The 23,664-nt window shown below is 43.1% G+C and overlaps 1 long non-coding RNA gene across 2 annotated transcripts in view; it reads left to right on the top strand.

The window, feature by feature from the left end:
* Positions 1 to 23,664, top strand: part of LOC138672861 (uncharacterized) — a 253,694-nt gene that overhangs the window by 28,845 nt on the left and 201,185 nt on the right. Inside the window, exon 2 of one of the 2 annotated variants that reach the window (XR_011319780.1) lies at positions 4,150 to 4,214. The exons of the other annotated variant lie outside the window; for it this stretch is intronic. This is a non-coding gene — a long non-coding RNA (uncharacterized lncRNA). The remainder of the gene's footprint in view (positions 1 to 4,149; positions 4,215 to 23,664) is intronic. 2 annotated transcript variants of the gene reach the window in all.

Raw genomic sequence — 23,664 nt, 5'->3', positions numbered from 1 at the left:
ATGACTTACCCACAGGCTCGTGACGAAATAGCAGGGAGGGAGTGCGGGGCACAACTCCAGGTATGGCAGTGATGAGGAATGACAACTCCCCTCATCACTGCCCCCTCTTTATCCCTCCAGACCATACTTTGTTAATGTTAGCCTCTCCTATCAGCCCACGTCACTGGGGGAAAACAACACTTCACCCAGTGACGTGCTGCTGACTGGACAGGCTCACCACCAATCACTGGACACAAAAATAATAGAAAATACCAGAAAAACCGTGGCGGGAAAGTCTTTTCCGCCGAAGATTAACCCCTTTAGGGAAACCAAACCTAAGGCCTGGTCATTACATGCATTATCCTACCAAGGGTTAGGGTCTTGACATTATGTGAGGGATTTTTTTGTATTACTACAAAATAGTGTTGGTGAAATGTGATATGAATGTAGTCTTACCAGTTCCACCAAGTTCACAAACTCTCCTCCACCATAACATTTTAACCACAAACTGATCTAAACTACTACCATAAATTCTACGTGGTCACTTCAACATAGTCAACTGCTATGTGAAGAAATACACAGTACAGAGAGTCTGTGAAGCAAGCAGTGCCAAAAATGCATGCACAAGTTACCTCTGTACTCTAGCCCAGACCTTGGCAAATTGTGGCATTCGGGCTACATGTGGCCCTTTGGCTGTAACAGGAAGGAACATGGACAACCAAAGACTGATTACAGTGTCGTTCAGCACCATGTGACCCCCCCACTTCACACCTTACTTTTACCATTGACCATTTGCATATGATAGGGCAGCAGATATGAAGATGTCACTACATTATACCAGATGTGCCTCAGTACACAGCTCAAACCGGATCAGCCGGGTAATGGGATTACGTGACTACCTTAGCTTTTTTTCAATCAACAATACATTGTGGGAAACTAGGAACACGATACTATGCAAAATGGCTGCTTGGGGACATAATACTGTGCAAAAGTATTTTGTCCCCAAACAGCCATTGATATCATTTTCTACTGATCTCAATATCCCATTTACCTCTAATACTAGAGGTACTGAAAACTTTGGACCCTCGATCACCTGAATCCCTTCTGCTGTATGGTATTGTAGAATTTACAATACACATCACTCGTGTAATGTAAGAAGTGAAATCTTTGGCATTGTACTATACCTATATTTCTCTGCCGTATCTGTGCACCATGATTTGTGGTATGTGTTAAAGGGGCCCACTGAGACTCTCGCCCGGTACCAACGAAAACCTGAAGCCGGTCCTGGGCAGTGGTACAGATGGTACTTGTGATTTAATACATCTTGGTTTTTTTGCATGAGTGTACCTGTGTGATAACAGCGCATGTATCTGCATTACATTATAACATTTCAGGGACCTCACAACTTGATGCATGAAGGTTGATGAAAATTTGAGTAAATACATCTTGTCAAAAATGATATTTAGGCAGAAAAGATCAGCAAGGTTTATGGAGATTTACAAGACCCACTTCTAGACTTTCAGTTATTAGGGACACTGCACTTCCAAGATTGTAGTATGTGAACTGTGTCATTTATTGGATCATGTGTAAAGGGTAAAGGCGTGTGCACTACTGTTGGTGGTGCCAAGGTAGGTTCCCACACCATGTGAAATCAGAAAGAAAGAACCTGGCACTCAACTTAATGCTCGAGTGAATTTTAATGTAGTACCCAAAACGTTTCGGTCCAAATTCAGGGCCTTCATCTGTTACGTACTAGGAGTGTAGATTTGGTATTGGAGACAAAGATGTCTGAGGGCACCCCGTGATCAGCGTCTGTTTACTGCGCTGACAATAATAAGGTAATTAAGGGTGGACTTATGTATCTTACAATGCTGGTGTGTGCCGGTGTCCAGACGCAGTATCAGACCAGCGGGGGATACCGTGTCTGGACACTGGCACACACCATCATTGTAAGATACATAAGTCCACCCTTAATTACCTTATTATTGTCAGCGCAGTAAACAGACACTGTTCACGGTGTGCCCTCAGACATCTTTGTCTCCAATACCAAATCTACACTCCTAGTACGTAACTGATGAAGGTCCTGATTTTGGACCGAAACGTTTTGGGTACTACATTAAAATTCACCCGAGCATTAAGTTTGATTTCCAGGTTCTTTCTTTCTGATTTATTGGATCATGTCGTAGAGTACTAGGAGAAAAAGCCATGCCATGATCCGTTATCCATCCAGTGATATCAATGGGACGTACAGAAATCTGTGAGTTTCCATTTTACAAATCAGAGATAAGTAAATCAGTGAAACTAAGTCAGTGTTTCGATAATAAATGGATTTGCTGATTCCTTGTTGTAACACAATGGACTCAAAATTATTGCATAGACTAATGTCAATAATGACCCTAGCCAGAGATTATCCAATAATGACTCTAGCCAGAGATTATCCAATAATGATCCTAGCCAGGGACTATCCAATACACTGATCTGCGACTAAAAAGCTGATTATTTTCATATAATTTCCATGTATTTTGGTGTTTTGATAACGAAAAAAATATTGAAAAAAAATCCTAAATGTCTGTCCTTGCCACAAACCTATAAGTTCTTCTCCAGACTCTAGTGTGAATCATCGACAGGCAGCTTATTTTCTTTCCCCAAAAATATCTATAGGAGCTGCGTTATTTACTGATGGCAGTCAGGTGGTTAGTGAGAAATGAAAGGTCATTATGCTTTCAAGAAACTTGCATTGGAATTTCGTTCATCAACCGTGTTTCCCAAAATTATCATTATGGCTTTGCGGAAGTGTATTAATTTGCCTGACCATTTCTGTTTCATTTGTGGTGAATATACAGTGTTGAATCAACAGCTGAATATTACAGACATTGTGAAAAAAGTATACTTCGGACTGAAACTTAGAGATCAAGATAAGGTTTGGGCGCCTCACAAAGTGTGTAAACGGTGTGTTGAGGTCTTCTGAAATTGGTTCAAGGGTAAGAAAAACACTTTCCCTTATGGGATTCCTATGGTACGGCGAGAGCAAAAAATCCATAGTGATGACTGTTCTTTTGTTCATTCAATGTGATTGTGTATAATTCCAAACGGAAGCATTCCATTTCATATCCCAATCTTCACTCAGCAGTTTGTCCCATCCCCTATGGCAGGGGTCCCCAACCCGTAGCTCGCGAGCCACATGTGGCTAGCCTGCCCCTGACATGTGGCTCGCCGACGATCACAGAAAAAAAGTCCCTAGGAGCCGCCCTGCTGCCTGTAATACCCACCCAGGGTGGGCGTCAGCACCCGGGCAAGTGGTGGAGCCCTGAGCAGGCAGGGGGCCCACTTGCCGTCGGGGACACTGGCACGCTATAGTGCTGGCCCCCATGAGTGGACCACCCGCCTGCTCCGGCACTTGTGATACTTACCTCTCCCAGTTCCAGCGCTGCAGCTTCTTCAATCCTCTGACTGTGACATTCAGGTCAGAGGGCACGATTACGTCACCAGTGCGCACCCTCTGCCTGAGCAGTCACAGCGCAGAGCAGGAAGACGCCGACGGTGAAGAGTCCAGAGCAGCATCAAGCAACGAGAGGTGAGTATTTCATTTTTTTTATATTTGGAGCAATATATGGGGACCATCAGTCGGGGCCCAAATATGGAGCATTATATGGGGTCAGTAATATAGGGAGCATCCTATGGGGCCTGTAATATAGGGAGCATCCTATGGGCCAGTGATATAAGGAGCATCTTATGGGGCCTGTAATATAGGAAGCATCCTATGGGGCCAGTAATATAGGAAGCATCCTATGGGGCCAGTAATATAGGGAGCATCCTATGGGGCCAGTAATATAGGGAGCATCTTATGGGGCCAATTTAATATGGAGCATCTTATGGGGCCAATTCTATAGGGAGCATCTTATGGGGCCCAATTTAATAAGGAGCATCTTATTGGGCGAATTCCATATGGAGCAGTATATGGGGCCAAATCCATATGGAGCAGTATATGGGGCCAATTACTGTACAGATGGAGCAGTATATGGGGCCAATAATATATGAAGCATCTTATGGGACTGTTAAAGTGTATTGACTTTTAAGATTGCTACTTCCAATAGGTGGCACTAGAGTTTAATTTGCATAAGGATAGAGTGAAAGCGAAAATCTGCATGTTATTATTTGTGCTTTCTCTAGGTTTTTCTATGACTATCTGCATTATGGCTCTGGACCAACTTTCATAGCGGAATGTGGCTCTCAAGGTAAGAAAGTTTGGGGACCCCTGCCCTATGGCATAGATATACCAGTACCCAAGTCCCCTGCTACCTTGGAAGAAATAACTAGCTCTGTTGATGGTGGAATCATACCTGAACCAGATGACAAATCAAGTTCTGACTTTGAAGATAACACAAGACCAAATTTTTCTCCCAGAAGGAGATGAAGGATTTAGTAACAGACTTGAATCTTCCCAAAGATGCCACTGAGTTACGCGGATCAAGGCTCAAAAGCAGATATTTAATGTTACCAGGAGTGTCTTTTTCATGGTTCAAACATCGTGAAATTAAGTTTGTTGTTTTCCTTGACAAAGGAAGACTAGTTGGTTTATTGCACCGATATCGAAGGTGTGATGGGTCAATTCAAAATCCAATATTATTCAGCGCTATGGCATCTTTTAATAGATTCTCCAAAATAGATCTCTCAAAGCAGTTTTACTCCACAACGGTGGTTTCTACGCTTACATCCCTGTAGGTCATTCAGTACACTTGAAGGAAACCTACGAGAAATTGGAATTGGTTCTTCATAAACTTAGATATGAAGACGCCATTTGGAAAGTGTGTGGGGATTTGAAGGTCTTGTGCATGTAGCTCGGACACTAAGCTGGGTGTACCAAATACCCTTGTTGGCAGCCGAGGTTGCTCGCGGTCAGTGAAAAAAATGTACTCCAAGAAATTTTTGTACCTCCCTATAAAGTTCTTCTACTACCTCTCCACATAAAATTGGGCTTGATGAAAGAATTCATAAAATCACTTTGAAGAGATGGGGAATGCTTCAAATACTTGGTCAGCAAGTTTCCAAGCCTCTCGGAAGCAAAATTGATGGAAGGTGTGTTCGTCGGACCAGACATTAGAAGGCTTATAGCTGATAGAGTTGTATCACCCTCAAAAAGAAAGGTGGATTGAATTTAAAGAGGTCGTAGAGAAATTTTTAGGCAATAAAAAGATCCTCACTACAAAGAAGATCATTGGACAAATGCTATAAGCATTTCAAGCTTTAGATTGCCTGATGAGTTTGAAAGTGCATTTCCTCCATTTCCACCTACTAATTTCGTGAAAATTTGGGAGCTGTGAGTGAAAACAAAATTAAACTATTCCACCAGGACATTAACCCCTTTCCGACATCGGGTGGAATAGTACTCCATTGTCGAGCTCCCTCCCCTTGATGTGGGCTCCGGCGCTGAGCTCACAACTTTTTCGGCACATGTCAGCGGTTAGATTCATTTTCATATCACTTCAAGCACTGATTTATCAGTAATGGAGGACCGGACTGACCATGTAAAGGGGTTGATGGACTTGTCTTTGAAAAAACTACACGAGCATCTAGTTTGGAGTGTGAATGAAATCCTAGGAGCAGGAGTTTTCACAGTTTGCAGGTTGTCTACTGGCACCACCTGTATGGAGTTTAGCTATTGTATTGCAGAACAATCTTTGTGCGGTTTTACATGGCTTTGCCCTTCAATGTTCCTTTTGTTGGCATATTGCTTTATTAATGAAGTGATTTTTTTTTGTTTAGCTGAATGACACTACTAAAATGAACATACAATATGCTCTTGACTTTTATGGTGTCAGGATCTACAAAATATTGTTAATATTTCCAAAAGCTCTTTTCACAAGGGTAGAAAAACTGCTGCAAGATTTTGCAGCATTTATTCAGTGGGTCACTAGAGGGCAATGTTGGATATGGTAAGTAATTCATCTACAGCGGTTGGGTATAAAGGGGCAATGTGATCACAAAATAGTAATATGTGAGCGATCATCGCTGAATAACGTCTTGTTATTAATTGTAGCTGTAAGGAAATATCAGGTAAGAGTAAAGTAGTGGATCCGTGCACTCGTGATATATATGTATATATGTATATATACACATACGGTAGTGTATTTAGAGATAACAGATTATCTTTCTTTATCCTTAATGATTTTGATAACAGTCTTAGGCCACATTCACATGGTCAGTATTTTACATCAGTGTTTATAAGCCAAAATCAGGAGTGGAAGAAATATGGAACGTTTGAATATGGCATTAAAGGTAAATTGTCACTAGAGGTGATCGGGTCAGGGCTTATTCGGCAAGCTATAATAAGCTGCAGAGGGAAGCTGGAGCGCTCCGGCTGATCAGCTGTTTGGCTCCACAGCTGCATATGTCGCGGCTGTGTAACAGTCACAGTACATGCATGGAGAGTCCAACAAACATGTGTTGTGACTGTCGCGGGGCCGAACAGCTGATCAGCTGGCGCGCTCAACGTATCCGGTTCCCTCTACAGCTTATTCGGTAAGAGCTATAGCTTGCCTAAATAAGCCCTGACCCTATGAAATTTGTTCATCTCTACGTCTCACCTCCAGAAATGCTATTTACCTTCAGATTTAGTAATACCGGTAATTTGTAACTAAAAAGCATAGAAATCATTCTTTACTGCAAGTAGTGGCTGCAGGGAGAAAATGAACTCATATTCTCCCTGTAGCCGCACGTTTTCAGTCACTGGGGCAGTACAGGGTGCAGTTACAGTCACAGCTCATTGCACAATGAGTGGTGTAGTCCTCCACAGTACATTAATTGGCAACATGGTCTGTGCACACACATTGCAGTGCATCCTGTGGCTCAAATAATAGTGTCACCTGTGTCCATTTATACAGCTCTGGCAAAAAATTAAGAGACCACGACATCAAAACCCTGTCACGGGCAGCCCAATCTCCAGACCTGAACCCCATTGAAAACCTCTGGAATGTAATCAAGAGGATGATGGATAGTCACAAGCAATCAAACAGAAGAACTGCTTACATTTTTGCACCAGAAGCAGTGGAAAGACTGGTGGAAAGCATGCCAAGATGCATGAAAGCTGTGATTAAAAATCATGGTTATTCCACAAAATATTGATTTCTGAACTCTTCCTGATTTGAAACATTAGTATTGTTGTTTCTAAATGATTATCTGAGGTCTGAAAGCACTGTTGTTGTTTTTTTAATTTTGACCATTTCTCCTTTTCAGAAAAAATATTCAAAATTTATTGCTTGGAAATTCGGAGACATGTCAAAGGTTTATAGAATAAATGAACAATTTACATTTTACTCAAAAATATACCTATAAAGAGAAAAATCAGACAAACTGAACATTCTGCAGTGGTCTCTTAATTTTTGCCAGAGCTTTATAATAATGCACTCTGAGCACCCCTCTAGAAATAATGCCCCTTGCAGTAATAACGCCCTCCAGAATGCCCCTTTAGTAAAAATCTCCGCAAATTCAAAATGCCTCCAACTTACTGTATTAATACCCATGTGGATCTGCCACCTTACTAAAAATAAAGTCTACACTCACTTATCTGATTCCACAGTGCACGAAGTCACCTTTCGCCCTGCACGGAAGAGTGGGTCGCTCAAGGCGGCACAATACAGTGACACTGGAATGCTGATGTGTTGTAGACTACAGCAGCTTGTGGCATTCTAGACGTGAAAGATAGTGGAGAGGCAAAGAGGCTGCTGATCTCTGCTTAACCTCAGGATTGGAGCATATAGTATACAGCCGTACTCTTGGGGTTTCTTTCCAAATATAAGTTTATTATCAGACAAAAAAAGAAGGTTCACCATAATGATAAGTAACAAGAAAAGATACAAATTTCTCAAGCAATTCCTTTAACTAGGGAACTAGTCTGATTGCCGTATGTGGAGTCGGGAAGGAATTTTTTTCCCCAATGTGGAGCTTACTATTTGCCACATGGGTTTTTTTTTGCCTTCCTCTGGATCAACATGTTAGGGCATGTTAGGTTAGGCTATGGGTTGAACTAGATGGACTTAAAGTCTTCCTTCAACCTTAATAACTATGTTACTATGTTAACGTTTTGACCCGAACCCGGGTCTTTGTCAAATTCGCAGGTTCAACTAGTAGAAAAAATACAATCGACAGGAGCTGGTATTTCATGTAAAGCAGTGGGCTTCAGATGACTGTGTCCTCAGGTGCAGAGGATAGAGCCCACACAGAGTAGCCCGTGTCACAGTGAACGCAGACTACTCTGTGTGGGCTCTATCCCCTAGACCTGAGGACACAGGCCCCACTGAGGCTACCAGGCAATTCACTACCACCAATGTATCACCTGTTATGACCTGGTGGTTAGGACAATAATGGACCTGGTGGTTAAGAGCACACGGAATGACCTGATAGTTACTAATAATACAGGACAAGCTCTGAGACGTGGGAACTCTGCTGACCACAATCCCTAATCCTATCACACACACTAGAAATAGCCATGGATTGCTCCTAACGCTCCCTATGCAACTCGTCACAGCCTAAGAAACTAGCTAGCCCTAAAGATAGAAAAATAAAGCCTACCTTGCCTCAGAGAAATTCCCCAAAGGAAAAGGCAGCCCCCCACATATAATGACTGTGAGTTAAGATGAAAATTACAAACACAGAGATGAAATAGATTTAGCAAAGTGAGGCCCGACTTACTGAACAGACAGAGGATAGGAAAGGTAACTTTGCGGTCAGCACAAAAACTACAAAAAGACCACGCAGAGGGTGCAAAAAGACCCTCCGCACCGTGAGTCGGTGCGGAGGCGCTCCCTCTGCGTCCCAGAGCTTCCAGCAAGCAAGACAAAAATCAATATAGCAAGCTGGACAGAAAAATAGCAAACAAGAGAAAAACAAGCAGGAACTTAGCTTCTGCTGGGAAGATAGGTCACAAGAACGATCCAGGAGCGAACTAGACCAATACTGGAACATTGACAGGTGGCATGGAGCAATGATCTAAGTGGAGTTAAATAGAACAGCCAGCTAACGAATTAACCTCGTCACCTGTAGAAGGAAACTCAGAAGCCGCAGCCCCACTCACAACCACCAGAGGAAGCCCATGGACAGAACCAGCCGAAGTACCATTCATGACCACAGGAGGGAGCTTGACAACAGAATTCACAACAATCACCTACATACTTATCCCCACACCTGAAGCCCACTGCTTTACATGAAATACCAACTCATCTCCATTGCATTTCTAATACTACTTGAACTAGCGAATTTGAGAGAGACCCGGGCTTGGGTCGAAATGTTAAAGGAATCACTTGTGAAATTTGTATCTTTTCTTGTCACTTATCACTGGGGTGAACAATTCTTATTTTGCATGTTAATAAACTTATATTTGTAAAAAACCCTCAAGAGTTTGGCTGTATACTACAGTGGGGAAAAAAGTATTTAGTTAGCCACCAATTGTGCATATTCTCCCACTTAAAAAGATGAGAGAGGCCTGTAATTGACATCATAGGTAGACCACAACTATGAGAGTCAAAATGATTTGGCAAGATTTATTTTGCAAACTATGCTGGAAAATAAGTATTTGGTCATTAACAAAAGCAACACGGACTTTCAACTCCCTTCAAAGGTTTTCTATGGAGTTGAGATCTGGATGCTCTCTAGGCCACTCCAGGACCTTCATATGCTTCTTACGAAACCACTCCTTCGTTGTCCTGACGGTGTGCTTGGGATCATTATCATGCTGAAAGACCCATCCGCATTTCATCTTCAATACCCTTGCTGATGGAAGGAGGTTTGCACTCAAAGTATCACGATACATAGCCCTATTCATTCTTTCATGTACACAGATCAGTCGTCCTGGTCTCTTTGCAGAGAAACAGCCCCAAAGCATGATGTTGCCACCCCCATGCTTCACAGTAGGTATGGTGTTCTTTGGATGCAACTCTGCTTTCTGTCCCCTCCAAACACGACAAGTTTTGTTTCTATCAAACAGTTATACTTTGGTTTCGTCAGACCATATGACATTCTCCCAATACTCTTCTGGATAATCCAAATGCTCTCTAGCAAACTCCAGGCTGGCCCGGACATATACTGGCTTAAAAAGGGGACAAGTCTGATCTGAGTCCCTGGCAACGTAGTGTGTTACTGATGGTAGCCTTTGTTACGGTGGTCGCAGCTCTATACAGGTCATTCACTAGGTCCCATCGTGTGGTTCTTGGATTTTTGCTCACCGTTCTTGTGATCATTTTGACCCCACAGGGTGAGATCTTGCATGGAGCCCCAGATCAAAGAAGATCATCAGTGGTCTTGTATGTCTTCTATTTTCTTATTATTGCTCCCACAGTTGATTTCATCACACCAAGCTGCTTGCCTATTGCAGATTCAGTCTTCCCAGCCTGGTGCAGGGCTATAATTTTGTTTCTGGTGTCCTTCAACAGCTCTTTGGTCTTCACCATAGTGGAGTTTGGAGTGTGACTGAGGTTGTGGACAGGTATCTTTTATACTGCTAACAAGTTCAAACAGGTGCCATTACTACAGGTAATGAGTGGAGGACAGAGGAGCCTCTAAAAGAAGAAGTAACAGGTCTGTGAGAGCCAGAAATCTTGCATGTTTTTAGATGACCAAATACTAATTTTCCACCATAATTTGCAAAATAAATCTTGCCAAATCAGACAAGGTGATTTTCTGGATTTGTTTTCTCATTTTGACCCTCATAGTTGTGGTCTACCTATGATGTCAATTACAGGCGCTTCTCATCTTTTTAAGTGGGAGAACTTGCACAATTGGTGGCTAAATACTTTTTTCCCCACTGTATATGAACTAGTATCTGGATCTTTCCCCAGTCTGGCCAGCACCGCTATCTCTTTTTGAGTGAACATCTTTATTACTACCCATAACCTCAGGATTGAACAGTAAAAGTGGTGCTTGCCAGAGATTTTGGGCAACAGGCAAGAAGTCCTCAGCACGTGTCACCTTTGACACCACTTAGTATAAGAGATCTATTTAATAATGTATACAGTGTGTTCTGTAAAAAAAAGGTGTTTTTGAAGGTATTGAAGATAAACTTCTTTATAAGCTGTATTTAATACCTCCGAGTAGCCATTCAGATTTTATTCATTTTTAAGTCACTTCCTGTTCCACTGATTAATTCCAATGAAATCTGCATGACCTTAAGTTAGCCCCTCAATTGTTGTTTTATAGGGCAATCCTGCTGTCTGCCAAGGGACTGCACCAAAGTTTATCACACAAGTTTTTTAGCTATCACACATCTACAGGGTTGGTGGTAACTTATTGATTCGTGGGAGTCTGACTACTGGGCCTTTACCAATCCCACTAATGTGGCCTTGCAGAAAGGAGCGGAGGTTGAGCATGTGTAATTCAGCTGCAATCATTGTTCAAGGCCAAGGGACTGCTGGAGATAGCTGAGCACCTTACACCCCAGAGTTGTGTTCTCAAAATTCTGGGGATCCCAGTCTATCGAACAGTAAGTTATTAAAAAATATATGCCTTAGTAACACAAAAATACAGTAAACATTTTTCTTAAAGGGAATCTGTCAGTATGATCAACCTTACTAAGCTGTATATATGGACATGCAGGCCATAGAAGGTTGAATGAAATGATACTTTGATAACTGCGATGCAATGCTTTATTCCAATTTTCTTATATGTAAATTAGCTGTTAAGATCTGTAGGCCAGACACTGCTCTGCATGAGAATCTGCCTCCAGAACTTATTTTAAATAAAAGGGGGCATTATCAGTGTGAGACATGTAATGGCTGACACTTTGCTCTCATAATCACACAGCTCTACAGTGAGATCAGCACAATACAGTTGAAGTTATGTCTCATTACAAACATTTGCAGCAGCACTTGTCCTCTCATCGTTCTGGCAACTCTGCTGCAGAGCTGTGCCTGATTATAACTAACAGTGCAGCAGAGTTTAACTTTGTCTTATTACAAACACATTTGTAGTTGTCAGCTCTGCTGTAATTCCCTTCCTCCACACTTTCTGCCTTCCTGAGATGAAAGCTGTAGCAATGTGGACAAATAGTTTTTTTTTAATGTTAGTTCTAGTCTCAGTGCAAAGCTGTGCGTGATTATTAAAGCAAAGTGTCAGCCATTACATGTCTCACACTGAAAGCTCCTCCATTTATTTACAACGAGCTCTGGAGGCAGATTCTCATGGAGATCAGTATACAGCCTATAGATCTTAGCAACTAATTTTCATATATATGAAAAATGTGTATTTATCTGGAATAAGGCATCGGATTGCAGATATCAAGGTATCACCTTATTCAGTTTCCTATGATCTACGTGCCCATATAGATGCTTAGGAGGGTTTATCATATTGATAGATGCCCTTTTAATATAAGCAAATGCTAAGTGACTATATATCAAATGACAACAAACAATATAAACACATTTGTTATCCCCAACCGTAATGAATACCATCCAATCATAGACTTTTATGAGACCCTGTTTTTGCTCTTCTCTGTCGGCCAATTGTAAAAAATATTGTGGACTTCTCCAGTGGACACGATAACATGGAGCACAATACTACAGCACACAATGCCTATGGCCCTGTAGTGCAGTCCGGTGCCAGACAGCTGTCTTGTTAAAGTAGCTTGCAGTGTAAACATGCAGAAGTGTCACTGCTAGGCATCAAATTTATGTAAACTTTAAAAAATAAAAAATATACAGTATATACTGTATATATGTACAAAAAAATTACAATTACAAAATAAAATGGGTTTCAGGTGAAGTTCCCTTTAAAATGTGTTTCAACGTCTGACACATGATGGCAGTCGTTGGCTTTAAGATGCTACAGGAAGATCTGAAAGACAGCCAATATCTGGTGTAAATGTTCTCAGTTTTATCAGATGTCTGATACCAATGTTTTCTCGCTGTTGGAAGCTTAGAAGTATGCCCATGATTTTTCAGCAGCATTCCTATTCCAAACATATTTGTGGTTATGAGGGCCTGGAGTAGAATAATTACAAGGAATGCTGTCTGTAATGTGAACTGTCACCATAGAAGGCCGTTCGCTTTTTTCATTCAGCTGTGGTAAAGAGCACCTGTTCTTTTAAGCACTTTTCTTGGAGCTAGTGTTTCACAATATAAGCACATATGGTCCATACCAGCCATTTGCCTCCCTAGTACAGGAGGAATTGTACATTTTACTAGACACCTTAAAACGGCTATGCTTGAATGCATGCTTTCTATAGGAATGAGGTATTCTAGAAGATGTGACATCATGGACTCTATGAAAAGTGGACCACAAAATGCAGACTCAATTCTACTTTATGCGGTTTGTACAGAATTGTGCTTATGGGTTCTCATTCATCAGAATTGTCAGACAGTAAAACTGTCTTTGTTCCCCAAGGCAACCAATCTGAGCTAGGCTTTAATTTTGCAGGAACATTAAAAGAAATGAGTGAGACACATCATATCCCTCTCGGAAAGTTGAGTGGTATCTTTGTGGACGGCAGTTTTGTTAAAGAAATTCCAAATTCTTAACACTTACGTGCATGGTTCAGTCCCCATCGGTGATTAAAAGTATAGTTTTCTCTAAAACGGGTGTCAAACTGCATTCCTCGAGGGCTGCAAACAGGTCATGTTTTCAGGATTTCCTTGTACTGCACAGGTGATAATTTAATCACCTACACAAATAATGAGTTGGTGATTAAATTATCACCTGTGCAGTACAAGGAAATCCTGAAAACATGACCTGTTTGCAGCCCTCGAGGAATGCAGTTTGACACCCCTGCTCTAAAACACTGCGACATTTCAAAGTAAAACATACATTGCTGTGATTGCACAGCCATGGGCTGACACATGCGTTTGGCTAAACATCACAGTCAACAAACCTCTTGCCAGTCCAGGTATTTGATGTGTTTTATCTCAACCACACTTGGTGTAAGTATTGAATCTCATTATTGGTTGCATGAAATTTTGTGTCATGCAATGTTCACATTATGTTTTACTTTATGTTCAGTGTATCCATCGGGGCGTACGTCTGAAACATCACACAAAACAAGATTCGGCATTTGCACATTGACTATCATGATGCAGATGGAGTCACAGAGTGCTCTGTCGTACATCATTTTCGGCCGTATATGCCTAATTGAGGCTTTCAGCAAGATGTAGTCTTCTAGTATACTAAATGTTTTTGCACGCCTCAACTAGGTGTATACATAAAATGATGTACAACAGAGTGCACTGTCACTCCATCATTATAGTCAATGGCTCCATCAGCGCATATGCCAGAATCCTATTTTGCAGGAGTTTGAACTTATGCCCTGATGGAGACACTGAACATAAGGCATAACCTGATGTGAACATTGCCTAAGAAAAATGTGTGCCATTATGAGTGATTCTATTCAGGAAGTTGAATATTTCTGAGGCTGCAGTAGTCATTTAAAGTGTCATTTTGTGTTGAATTTAGAGAACCCACCTGTTATATTAGTTGTGTTCTTGTTTGATTAGTTAATTGCAAACAATGGAAAGGTTGAAAATGTATCTAATAAACCTGATTTGCAATGGTGTGTAATAATTTTGATTGCATCCACATTTGGAGTGAGAAATTATCAGATCTCTCAAACACAGCATGTAAAATGTAGAGGTGAGCTGGCTGATCTAGTTCCTTCCATGGGTGAATAAACAGAATCCAGCTTGTTTTCTATACAATGTACAGAGGTGTATTGATTTTAGTTCCGCTCTGATAGCTTGTGCATCTGACTTGTTCTCAGATAAGTAACATGCAGACTATTTGTTTTCTTACACCAAGACTATTGTCTGGGCTATTTTTTTTTTTATCGTCCATTGATCATAATGCAATTGATTCATTTGTACAAGTTTTTTTGTGAAGCAACAGTGTTCTGGTACATTGTATTTTTAGTTTTTAAGAGAAACCATTGATGGCTTAAATAAAAAGTTAGAGGCAATCTAATGGTCATTTATATTAACCCCTTAGCTACATAAATATATTGTATGCCATATGTTTTGTCCTTGCTTTTGATGCGGGTTCACATGCAGAGGCCGCTTCTTTCTCCACACGTGATGGCTGACATAATCAGGCATCATGAGCCTCTAACAGCAGCAGGTGGAATGGAGCTCCGCCCATAGCTGTTTACCGACAGGGGCGCGCATCATTCCATGCTCCCAACGGTGTTGCCTGTGACCTGATCTCAGGACATCAAAGGTTTGCCATGACAACCGAGGGTCTGCTGGTTACCCCTGTGCCTGCCATTAAGATGGTCCTATGAACGCCAACCCGAGATCATGATTTTAGCTATACATAGTCATGCTAATGCACTGCTATGCATAGCACAAGCGATCTGACTATCCTAGCTTCAAGTTGCTTAAAGGGATTGCCCATTAATAGGATATCCCCTTCTGATTTTCTCTTCATTTCTGATTTGTCCAAAGGCCGGAATAGTGATGCCAGCACTGATTGGATATGGGTCTCATGTTTCATAACACGAGAGCTCTGGGAACTCGAGTGTCAACACCGCTGGAACGACGACAGCGGAGGAGGTGAGTATAAGGCCGGTGTCAGTCGCAACTGCAATTTGAGAAACTCGCTCGAGTCTCTTACCTCAATACTGCTGCCTGTGGCTCAGACCGGAGCATTCAGCCGCATAAAAATACATGCAGCCGCACACTCCGGTCCTGAGTGACGGCGGCAGTGCCGGGTATTGAGGCGAGAAACTCTCGAGTTTCTCGCATTGCAGTTGCAAGTGTGACACCTGCCTAAGTGTTTTTATTTTATTGAGACCAAACATGTGGAATGAGAAGGGGTTGTCCTAGTAATGGACAACCCCTTTTAGCGGACTTTTAAATACAGTAAAAAGTGCTAAAACAGTTATTAAAAATATGAAGAAAATAAAAAGCACATTTCGCTCCATTGAAAATAAATCAATAAAAAAAAATACAGATATTAGGTATCGCTGCATTTGTAAAAGTCAAATCTATCAAAATATACTATAAATTAAGCCAATTGGTAAACGGGGTAACGAGAAAAAAATTAAAAACTCCAGAAGTACCTTTTTTGGCCACCACAATATTGCAATAAAATTCAATAAGAGGTGATCAAAACAGCAGATCATCACCAAAATGGTAATAATAAAAACATCATCTCAGGGACCAAATATAAGCCCTCACCCTGCCCCAGAGCCAGAAACATGAAAAAATGTGCATTTATATAAATTCCTGAAATTTTTTTCACCACTAAAACAAAAAAAACAACAACTATGCATATTAGATATCTACATGCCTGTATTAGCCTGGAGGATCATAGTTTTACCAAATAGTGAGCATGATAATAAAGATTATGAAATTACACTTTTTTTTTGCAATTTCACCGCATTTGGACATTTAGAATTTTTAAGTGGGGGGGGGGGGAGGGTCAATTGAAAGAAAGATAACTCTGTATAATTTGTTTTTCTTTAAATATCGTCCATCATTTTGCATAATTCACATGCTATTTTTATTCTGCAGGTCCATACGATAATAGCAATACCAAATTTACTTTTGCTAAAGACAGCACTTTTGAACCTCTTCTCCTTCAGGACGTAGCATTACTTCATGGAACAGATCCAGGTTTATTGGGCAGGTCTTGAGCTCAGTAAACTCTACATAAGGCCGGTTTCACAAGTCAGTGTCTCCGTTACGAGTAGTGACCGTTTTCTCACGTACCGGAGACACTGACACACGTAGACACATTCAAATTAATAGGTCTATGCAGATGTCTGCGTGTTTTGACGGACTGTGTGTCCGCTTTTACCTGGACACATGGCCCGCCAATCGTCCCACACACGTGCACACGGAGAACAGTGTACACTGTCCTCCGTGTGCACGGATGGCCGCGGGGGAAGCAGCGCTACTGTAAGCCGCTGTTCCCCTGCATGTGGTGCTGAAGCCGGCTCTCATCCATTTTCCCCTGCTCTGTCGGCGAGCAGGGGAGAATGAATGAAAGAACAATCCAATGTGGGGTCACCCCTATATTTTACAACCAACCTGGCAAAACTCAGGTGCGGTCTGCTATTCTCAGGCTGGTAAGGGGCCATGGCTATGGGCCCCCCAGCCTAAAAAAAGCAGCCCGCAGCTGCCCAGAAAAGGCACCTATTAGATGCCCCAATTCTGGAGCTTTGCCTGGTTCTTCCCACTTGCCCTGTAGTGGTGGCAAGTGGGGTAATGAGTTGTTAATGTCATCTTCCTATTGTGCAGGATAGTTTGTGGATCCCCACTGCCACAATAATACAGATTCAAATGTAATGAAAAGCTCTGGTGGTTTATTCAACACGTTTCAAGGTCTATCTGACCTCTTCATCAGGAAAATACCACAAAGACAACTATTGTAAGGTGACATTAAGCCGGCTTAGTAATGTAGAGGCGTCAATAAAACACCTCTCCATTACTAATCATATAGTTGTTAAAGGGTTAATCAAACACCACCCAGTAAGAAAAACGTCTTTCAATGAAATAAAACAATATACACAGTTTTTTCATCTTTATTAGTCTGCCATCCCAAGTGAAGCCCTCGATCTCCTGTAAAAAATGTAAAAATAATAAACCAACTATACACCATACCTGTCCAGCGTACAGTCAGTTCCACGCCGTACTCCATATCTGGGGGATAGACAGCGGTGCTAATGCGACTGCTCCCGGCTCTACTGGGGAATGCATGAGAAGTAGTGAGCACAGGCTCAGTAACTAGCGGTGACATCACTGAGTCTGTGCTCACTCGCTGGCATGAACTTCTGTGACCTCAGGACCGTGGGAGAATGCAAGTGATGAGGTCACGGCAGTTCAAGCTCTGTCACAGTGACCTCATCAATTACATTCACCTACGGTCCTGAGGTCACACGAGTTCATGCCGGCGAACGAGCACAGACTCAGTGACGTCAGCGCTAGTTACTGAGCCTGTGCCTGCTGTATATTATCCATTCTTTCTCCCCTGCTCGTGCCGATTGCTGGCTGAGCAGGGGAGAAAGGATGACAGCCAGCTTCAGCACCACACGCAGGGGAACAGCGCTTACTATACAGCTGCTTCCAGGCAGCCGTCCATGTGGTCCTGATGTGGCACACGGGTGGCACTCAGTTGCCACTCGTGTGCCGCATGTAGGACAAACACGGACACACAGACATGGATATCTCTGGTATCGTGTATACCGGTACCGGAAATATCTGGACGTGTGAAACTGACCTCAGATAGATGATGGCTGTGTCATACAGCAAGCATATGCTTCTAAGGCCGGGGTCACACTTGTACGTGCAATGCGAGAAACTCCTGCGAGTCTCTCGCATCAATACCCAACACTGCCACTGGAACTCAGCACCGGAGCGTGCGGCTGCATAGAAATACATGCAGCTGAATGCTCCGATCCTGACTGCCAGCGGCAGTGCCGGTTATTGATGCGCAAGTTTTGAAGAATATTTTCTTTGGAAATGATGTGTAAATGACATAGAGAATTTCTCTATGTAAAATCTCATGTTAAAATTGCACTGCATTCGGATGTAAATCAGATGCTAGGTGTGAAAAATTAGATTGTACTCGTATAAAAACCACATGACATGCGAATGACACTTACATTGCACTTATCCAACTTTGCAGGAACAAAATCGGACCAATTTTAAAATCGCTAGTGTGACTACAGCCTTATTCTTTCCTTACTGATTTTAGGCAGTTTCATATCTGCAACATGTTAATTCCTTCAGTGTTTGTGCAGCATTTTTTTACAACATTCTAATGAATAGGAAAAAGCATGTCTGCATGGAGACTTTTTTTGAGGAAAAAATGTTGGCAGTAGATACTAGTGATGAGCGAATATACTCGTTACTCGAGATTTCTCGAGCACGCTCGGGGTCCTCCAAGTATTTTTTAGTGCTCGGAGATTTAGTTTTTGTTTCCGCAGCTGAATGATTTACATCTGTTAGCCAGCAAAAGTACATGTGGGGGTTGCCTGGTTGCTAGGGGTCGCTCATCACTAGTAGATACATTATATGTGCACATACCCTAATATGGCTATGTCAACAGATAATTTTAAATATGTTATGGCTTTTATAGAAGGTTAAGAAAAGACTAAGGCTATGTGCACACATTGCGGATTTTGCTGCGGATGCGCAGCGGATTGGCCTCTGCGGATTGGCAGCAGTTTTCCATGAGTTTACAGTACCATGTAAACCTATGGAAAACAAAATCCGCAGTGCACATGCTGCGGAAAAAAACACCTGAAAACGTAGCGTTTATTCCGCAGCATGTCAATTCTTTGGCGGATCACTCCATCACGTCAGTATGGCAAGGGGTTCTTGATAAATTAAAGAGGATGGGTTCCAGGTATAAGAATGCGGCTGATCGGAGACATGTGGAAGGTCCAGACCTGTGTGTGGGTGATTGGGTTTGGTTGTCCTTGAAAAATATTAAGCTGAGAGTTCCGTCGTGGAAATTGGGCCCTAGGTTCATTGGCCCTTATAGGATTGTGGCCGTCGTGAATTCCGTTGCTTTTCGTCTGGCCTTGCCTCAGTCATTTAACCCCTTCCCGACCTTTGACGCCACGTAGGCGTCATGAAAGTCGGTGCCATTCCGACCCATGACGCCTATGCGGCGTCATGGAAAGATCGCGTCCCTGCAGATCGGGTGAAAGGGTTAACTCCCATTTCACCCGATCTGCAGGGACAGGGGGAGTGGTAGTTTAGCCCAGGGGGGGTGGCTTCACCCCCTCGTGGCTACGATCGCTCTGATTGGCTGTTGAAAGTGAAACTGCCAATCAGAGCGATTTGTAATATTTCACCCATTATAACGGGTGAAATATTACAATCCAGCCATGGCCGATGCTGAAATATCATCGGCCATGGCTGGAAATACTAGTGTGCCCCCACCCCACCCCTCCGATCGCCCCCCCAGCCCTCCGATCTGGCCGGTACACTGCTCCGGCTCCCCTCCGTCCAGTGCTCCGCTTCCCCCCGTGCTCTTGTCCGCTCCCCCCGTGCTCCAATCACCCCCCCGTGCTCCAATCACCCCCCCTGCACTCCGATCCACCCCCCCCCGGTGCTCCGTTCCACCCCCCCGTGCTCCATTCCAGCCCCCCCGTGCTCCGTTCCACGCCCCCCGTGCTCCGTTCCACCCCTCCCGCACTCCGATTCCCCCCCCCGTGCTCCGATCCCCCCCCCCCGTGGTCCCCCCCCACCCCATCATACTTACCGATCCAGCCGGGGTCCCGTCCGTCTTCTCCCTGGGCGCCGCCATCTTCCAAAATGGCGGGCGCATGCGCAGTGCGCCGGCAGATTCGTTCCAAAGTGCATTTTGATCACTGAGATAGATTATATCTCAGTGATCAAAATAAAAAAAATAATAAATGACCCCCCCCCCTTTGTCACCCCCATAGGTAGGGACAATAAAAAAATAAAGAAATTTTTTTTTTTCCACTAATGTTAGAGTAGGGTTAGGGCTAGGGTTAGGGCTAGGGGTAGGGTTAGGGCTAGGGGTAGGGGTAGGGTTAGGGCTAGGGGTAGGGTTAGGGCTAGGGTTAGGGTTTCGGTATGTGCACACGTATTCTGGTCCTCTGCGGATTTTTCCGCTGCGGATTTGATAAATCCGCAGTGCTAAACCGCTGCGGATTTATGGCGGATTTACCGCGGTTTTTCTGCGCATTTCACTGCGGTTTTACAACTGCGATTTTCTATTTGAGCAGTTGTAAAACCGCTGCGGAATCCGCACAAAGAAGTGACATGCTGCGGAATGTAAACCGTTGCGTTTCCGTGCAGTTTTTCCGCAGCATGTGTACAGCGATTTTTGTTTCCCGTAGGTTTACATTGAACTGTAAACTCATGGGAAACTGCTGCGGATCCGCAGCGTTTTCCGCAGCGTGTGCACATACCTTTAGAATTAGGCTATGTGCACACGGTGCGGATTTGGCTGCGGATTCGCAGCAGTGTTCCATCAGGTTTACAGTGCCATGTAAACATATGGAAACCAAATCCGCTGTGCCCATGGTGCAGAAAATACCACGCGGAAATGCTGCGTTGTATTTTCCGCAGCATGTCAATTCTTTGTGCGGATTCCGCAGCGTTTTACACCTGTTCCTCAATAGGAATCCGCAGGTGAAATCCGCACAAAAAACACTGGAAATCCGCGGAAAATCCGCAGGTAAAACGCAGTGCCTTTTACCCGCGGATTTTTCAAAAATGGTGCGAAAATATCTCACACGAATCCGCAACGTGGGCACATAGCCTTAGGGTTAGGGTTGGAATTAGGGTTGTGGTTATGGTTAGGGGTGTGTTGGGGTTAGGGTTGTGGTTAGGGGTGTGTTGCGGTTAGGGTTGTGTTTAGGGTTATGGCTACAGTTGGGATTAGGGTTAGGGGTGTGTTGGGGTTAGTGTTGGAGGTAGAATTGAGGGGTTACCACTGTTTAGGCACATCAGGGGTCTCCAAACGCAACATGGCGCCACCATTGATTCCAGCCAATCTCGTATTCAAAAAGTCAAATGGTGCTCCCTCACTTCCGAGCCCTGACGTGTGCCCAAACAGTGGTTTACCCCCACATATGGGGTACCAGCATACTCAGGACAAATTGCGCAACAATTACTGGGGTCCAATTTCTCCTGTTACCCTTGTGAATCAAAAAAAATGGTTGCTAAAACATAATTTTTGAGGAAAGAAAAATGATTTTTTATTTTCACGGCTCTGCGTTGTAAACGTCTGTGAAGCACTTGGGGGTTCAAAGTGCTCACCACATATCTAGATAAGTTCCTTGGGGGGTCTAATTTCTAAAATGGGGTCACTTGTGGGGGTTTCTACTGTTTAGGCACACCAGGGGCTCTGCAAACTCAACGTGACACCCGCAGACCATTCCATCAAAGTCTGCATTTCAAAGCGTCACTACTTCACTTCCGAGCCTCGGCATGTGCCCAAACAGTGGTTTACCCCCACATATGGGGTATCAGCGTACTCAGGAGAAACTGGACAACAACTTTTGGGGTCCAGTTTCTTCTGTAACCCTTGGGAAAATAAAAAATTCTGGGCTAAATTATTTTTGAGGAAAGAAAACGTATTTATTATTTTCACGGCTCTGCATTATAAACTTCTATGAAGCACTTGGGGGTTCAAAGTGCTCACCACACATCTAGATAAGTTCCTTTGGGGGTCTAGTTTCCAAAATGGGGTCACTTGTGGGGGGTTTCTACTGTTAAGCCACATCAGGGGCTCTGCAAACGCAACGTGACGCCCACAGAGCATTCCATCAAAGTCTGCATTTCAAAACGTCACTACTTCACTTCCGAGCCCCGGCATGTGCCCAAACAGTGATTTACCCCCACATATGGGGTATCAGCGTACTCAGGAGAAACTGGACAACAACTTTTGGGGTCAAATTTCTCCTGTTACCCTTGGGAAAATAAAAAATTGCAGGCTAAAAGATCATTTTTGAGAAAATAATTTTTTTTTTTTTCATGGCTCTGCGTTATAAACTTCTGTGAAGCACTTGGGGGTTCAAAGTCCTCACCACACATCTAGATTAGTTCCTTTGGGGGTCTAGTTTCCAAAATGGTGTCATTTCTGGGGGATCTCCAATGTTTAGGCACACAGGGGCTCTCCAAACGTGACATGGTGTCCGCTAATGATTGGAGCTAATTTTCCATTTAAAAAGCCAAATGGCGTGCCATCCCTTCCGAGCCCTGCCGTGCGCCCAAACAGTGGTTTACCCCCACATATTGGGTATCTGCGTACTCAGGACAAACAGGACAACACTATTTGGGGTCCAATTTCTCCTATTATCCTTGGCAAAATAGGAAATTCCAGGCTAAAAAATCATTTTTGGGGAAAGAAAAATTATTTTTTATTTTCATGGCTCTGCGTTATAAACTTCTGTGAAGCACCTGGGGGTTTAAAGTGCTCAATATGCATCTAGATAAGTTCCTTGGGGAGTCTAGTTTCCAAAATGGGGTCACTTGTGGGGGAGCTCCAATGTTTAGGCACACAGGGGCTCTCCAAACGCGACATGGTGTCCGCTAACAATTGGAGCTAATTTTCCATTCAAAAAGTCAAATGGCGCGCCTTCCCTTCCGAGCCCTGCCGAGTGCCCAAACAGTGGTTTACCCCCACATATGAGGTATCGACGTACTCGGGAGAAATTGCCCAACAAATTTTATGATCCATTTTACCCTACTGCCCATGTGAAAATGAAAAAATTGAGGCGAAAAGAATTTTTTTGTGAAAAAAAAGTACTTTTTCATTTTTACAGATCAATTTGTGAAGCACCTGAGGGTTTAAAGTGCTCACTAGGCATCTAAATAAGTTCCTTGGGGGGTCTAGTTTCCAAAATGGGGTCACTTGTGGGGGAGCGCCAATGTTTAGGCACACAGGAGCTCTCCAAACGCGACATGGTGTCCGCTAACGATGGAAATAATTTTTCATTCAAAAAGTCAAATGGCGCTCCTTCCCTTCCGAGCCTTACCATGTGCCCAAACAGTGGTTTACCCCCACATGTGAGGTATTGGTGTACTCAGGAGAAATTGCCCAACACATTTTAGGATCCATTTTATCCTGTTGCCCATGTGAAAATGAAAAAATTGAGGCTAAAAGAATTTTTTTGTGAAAAAAAAGTATTTTCATTTTTACGGATTAATTTGTGAAGCACCTGGGGGTTCAAAGTGCTCACTATGCATATAGATAAGTTCCTTGGGGCGTCTAGTTTCCAAAATG

The sequence above is a fragment of the Ranitomeya imitator genome, chromosome 3 (genome assembly GCF_032444005.1).
Source record: "Ranitomeya imitator isolate aRanImi1 chromosome 3, aRanImi1.pri, whole genome shotgun sequence".
NCBI lineage: Eukaryota > Metazoa > Chordata > Amphibia > Anura > Dendrobatidae > Ranitomeya > Ranitomeya imitator.
The sequence above is the reverse complement of the archived record's forward strand: the minus strand, read 5'-3'. Positions and strand labels throughout refer to the sequence as shown.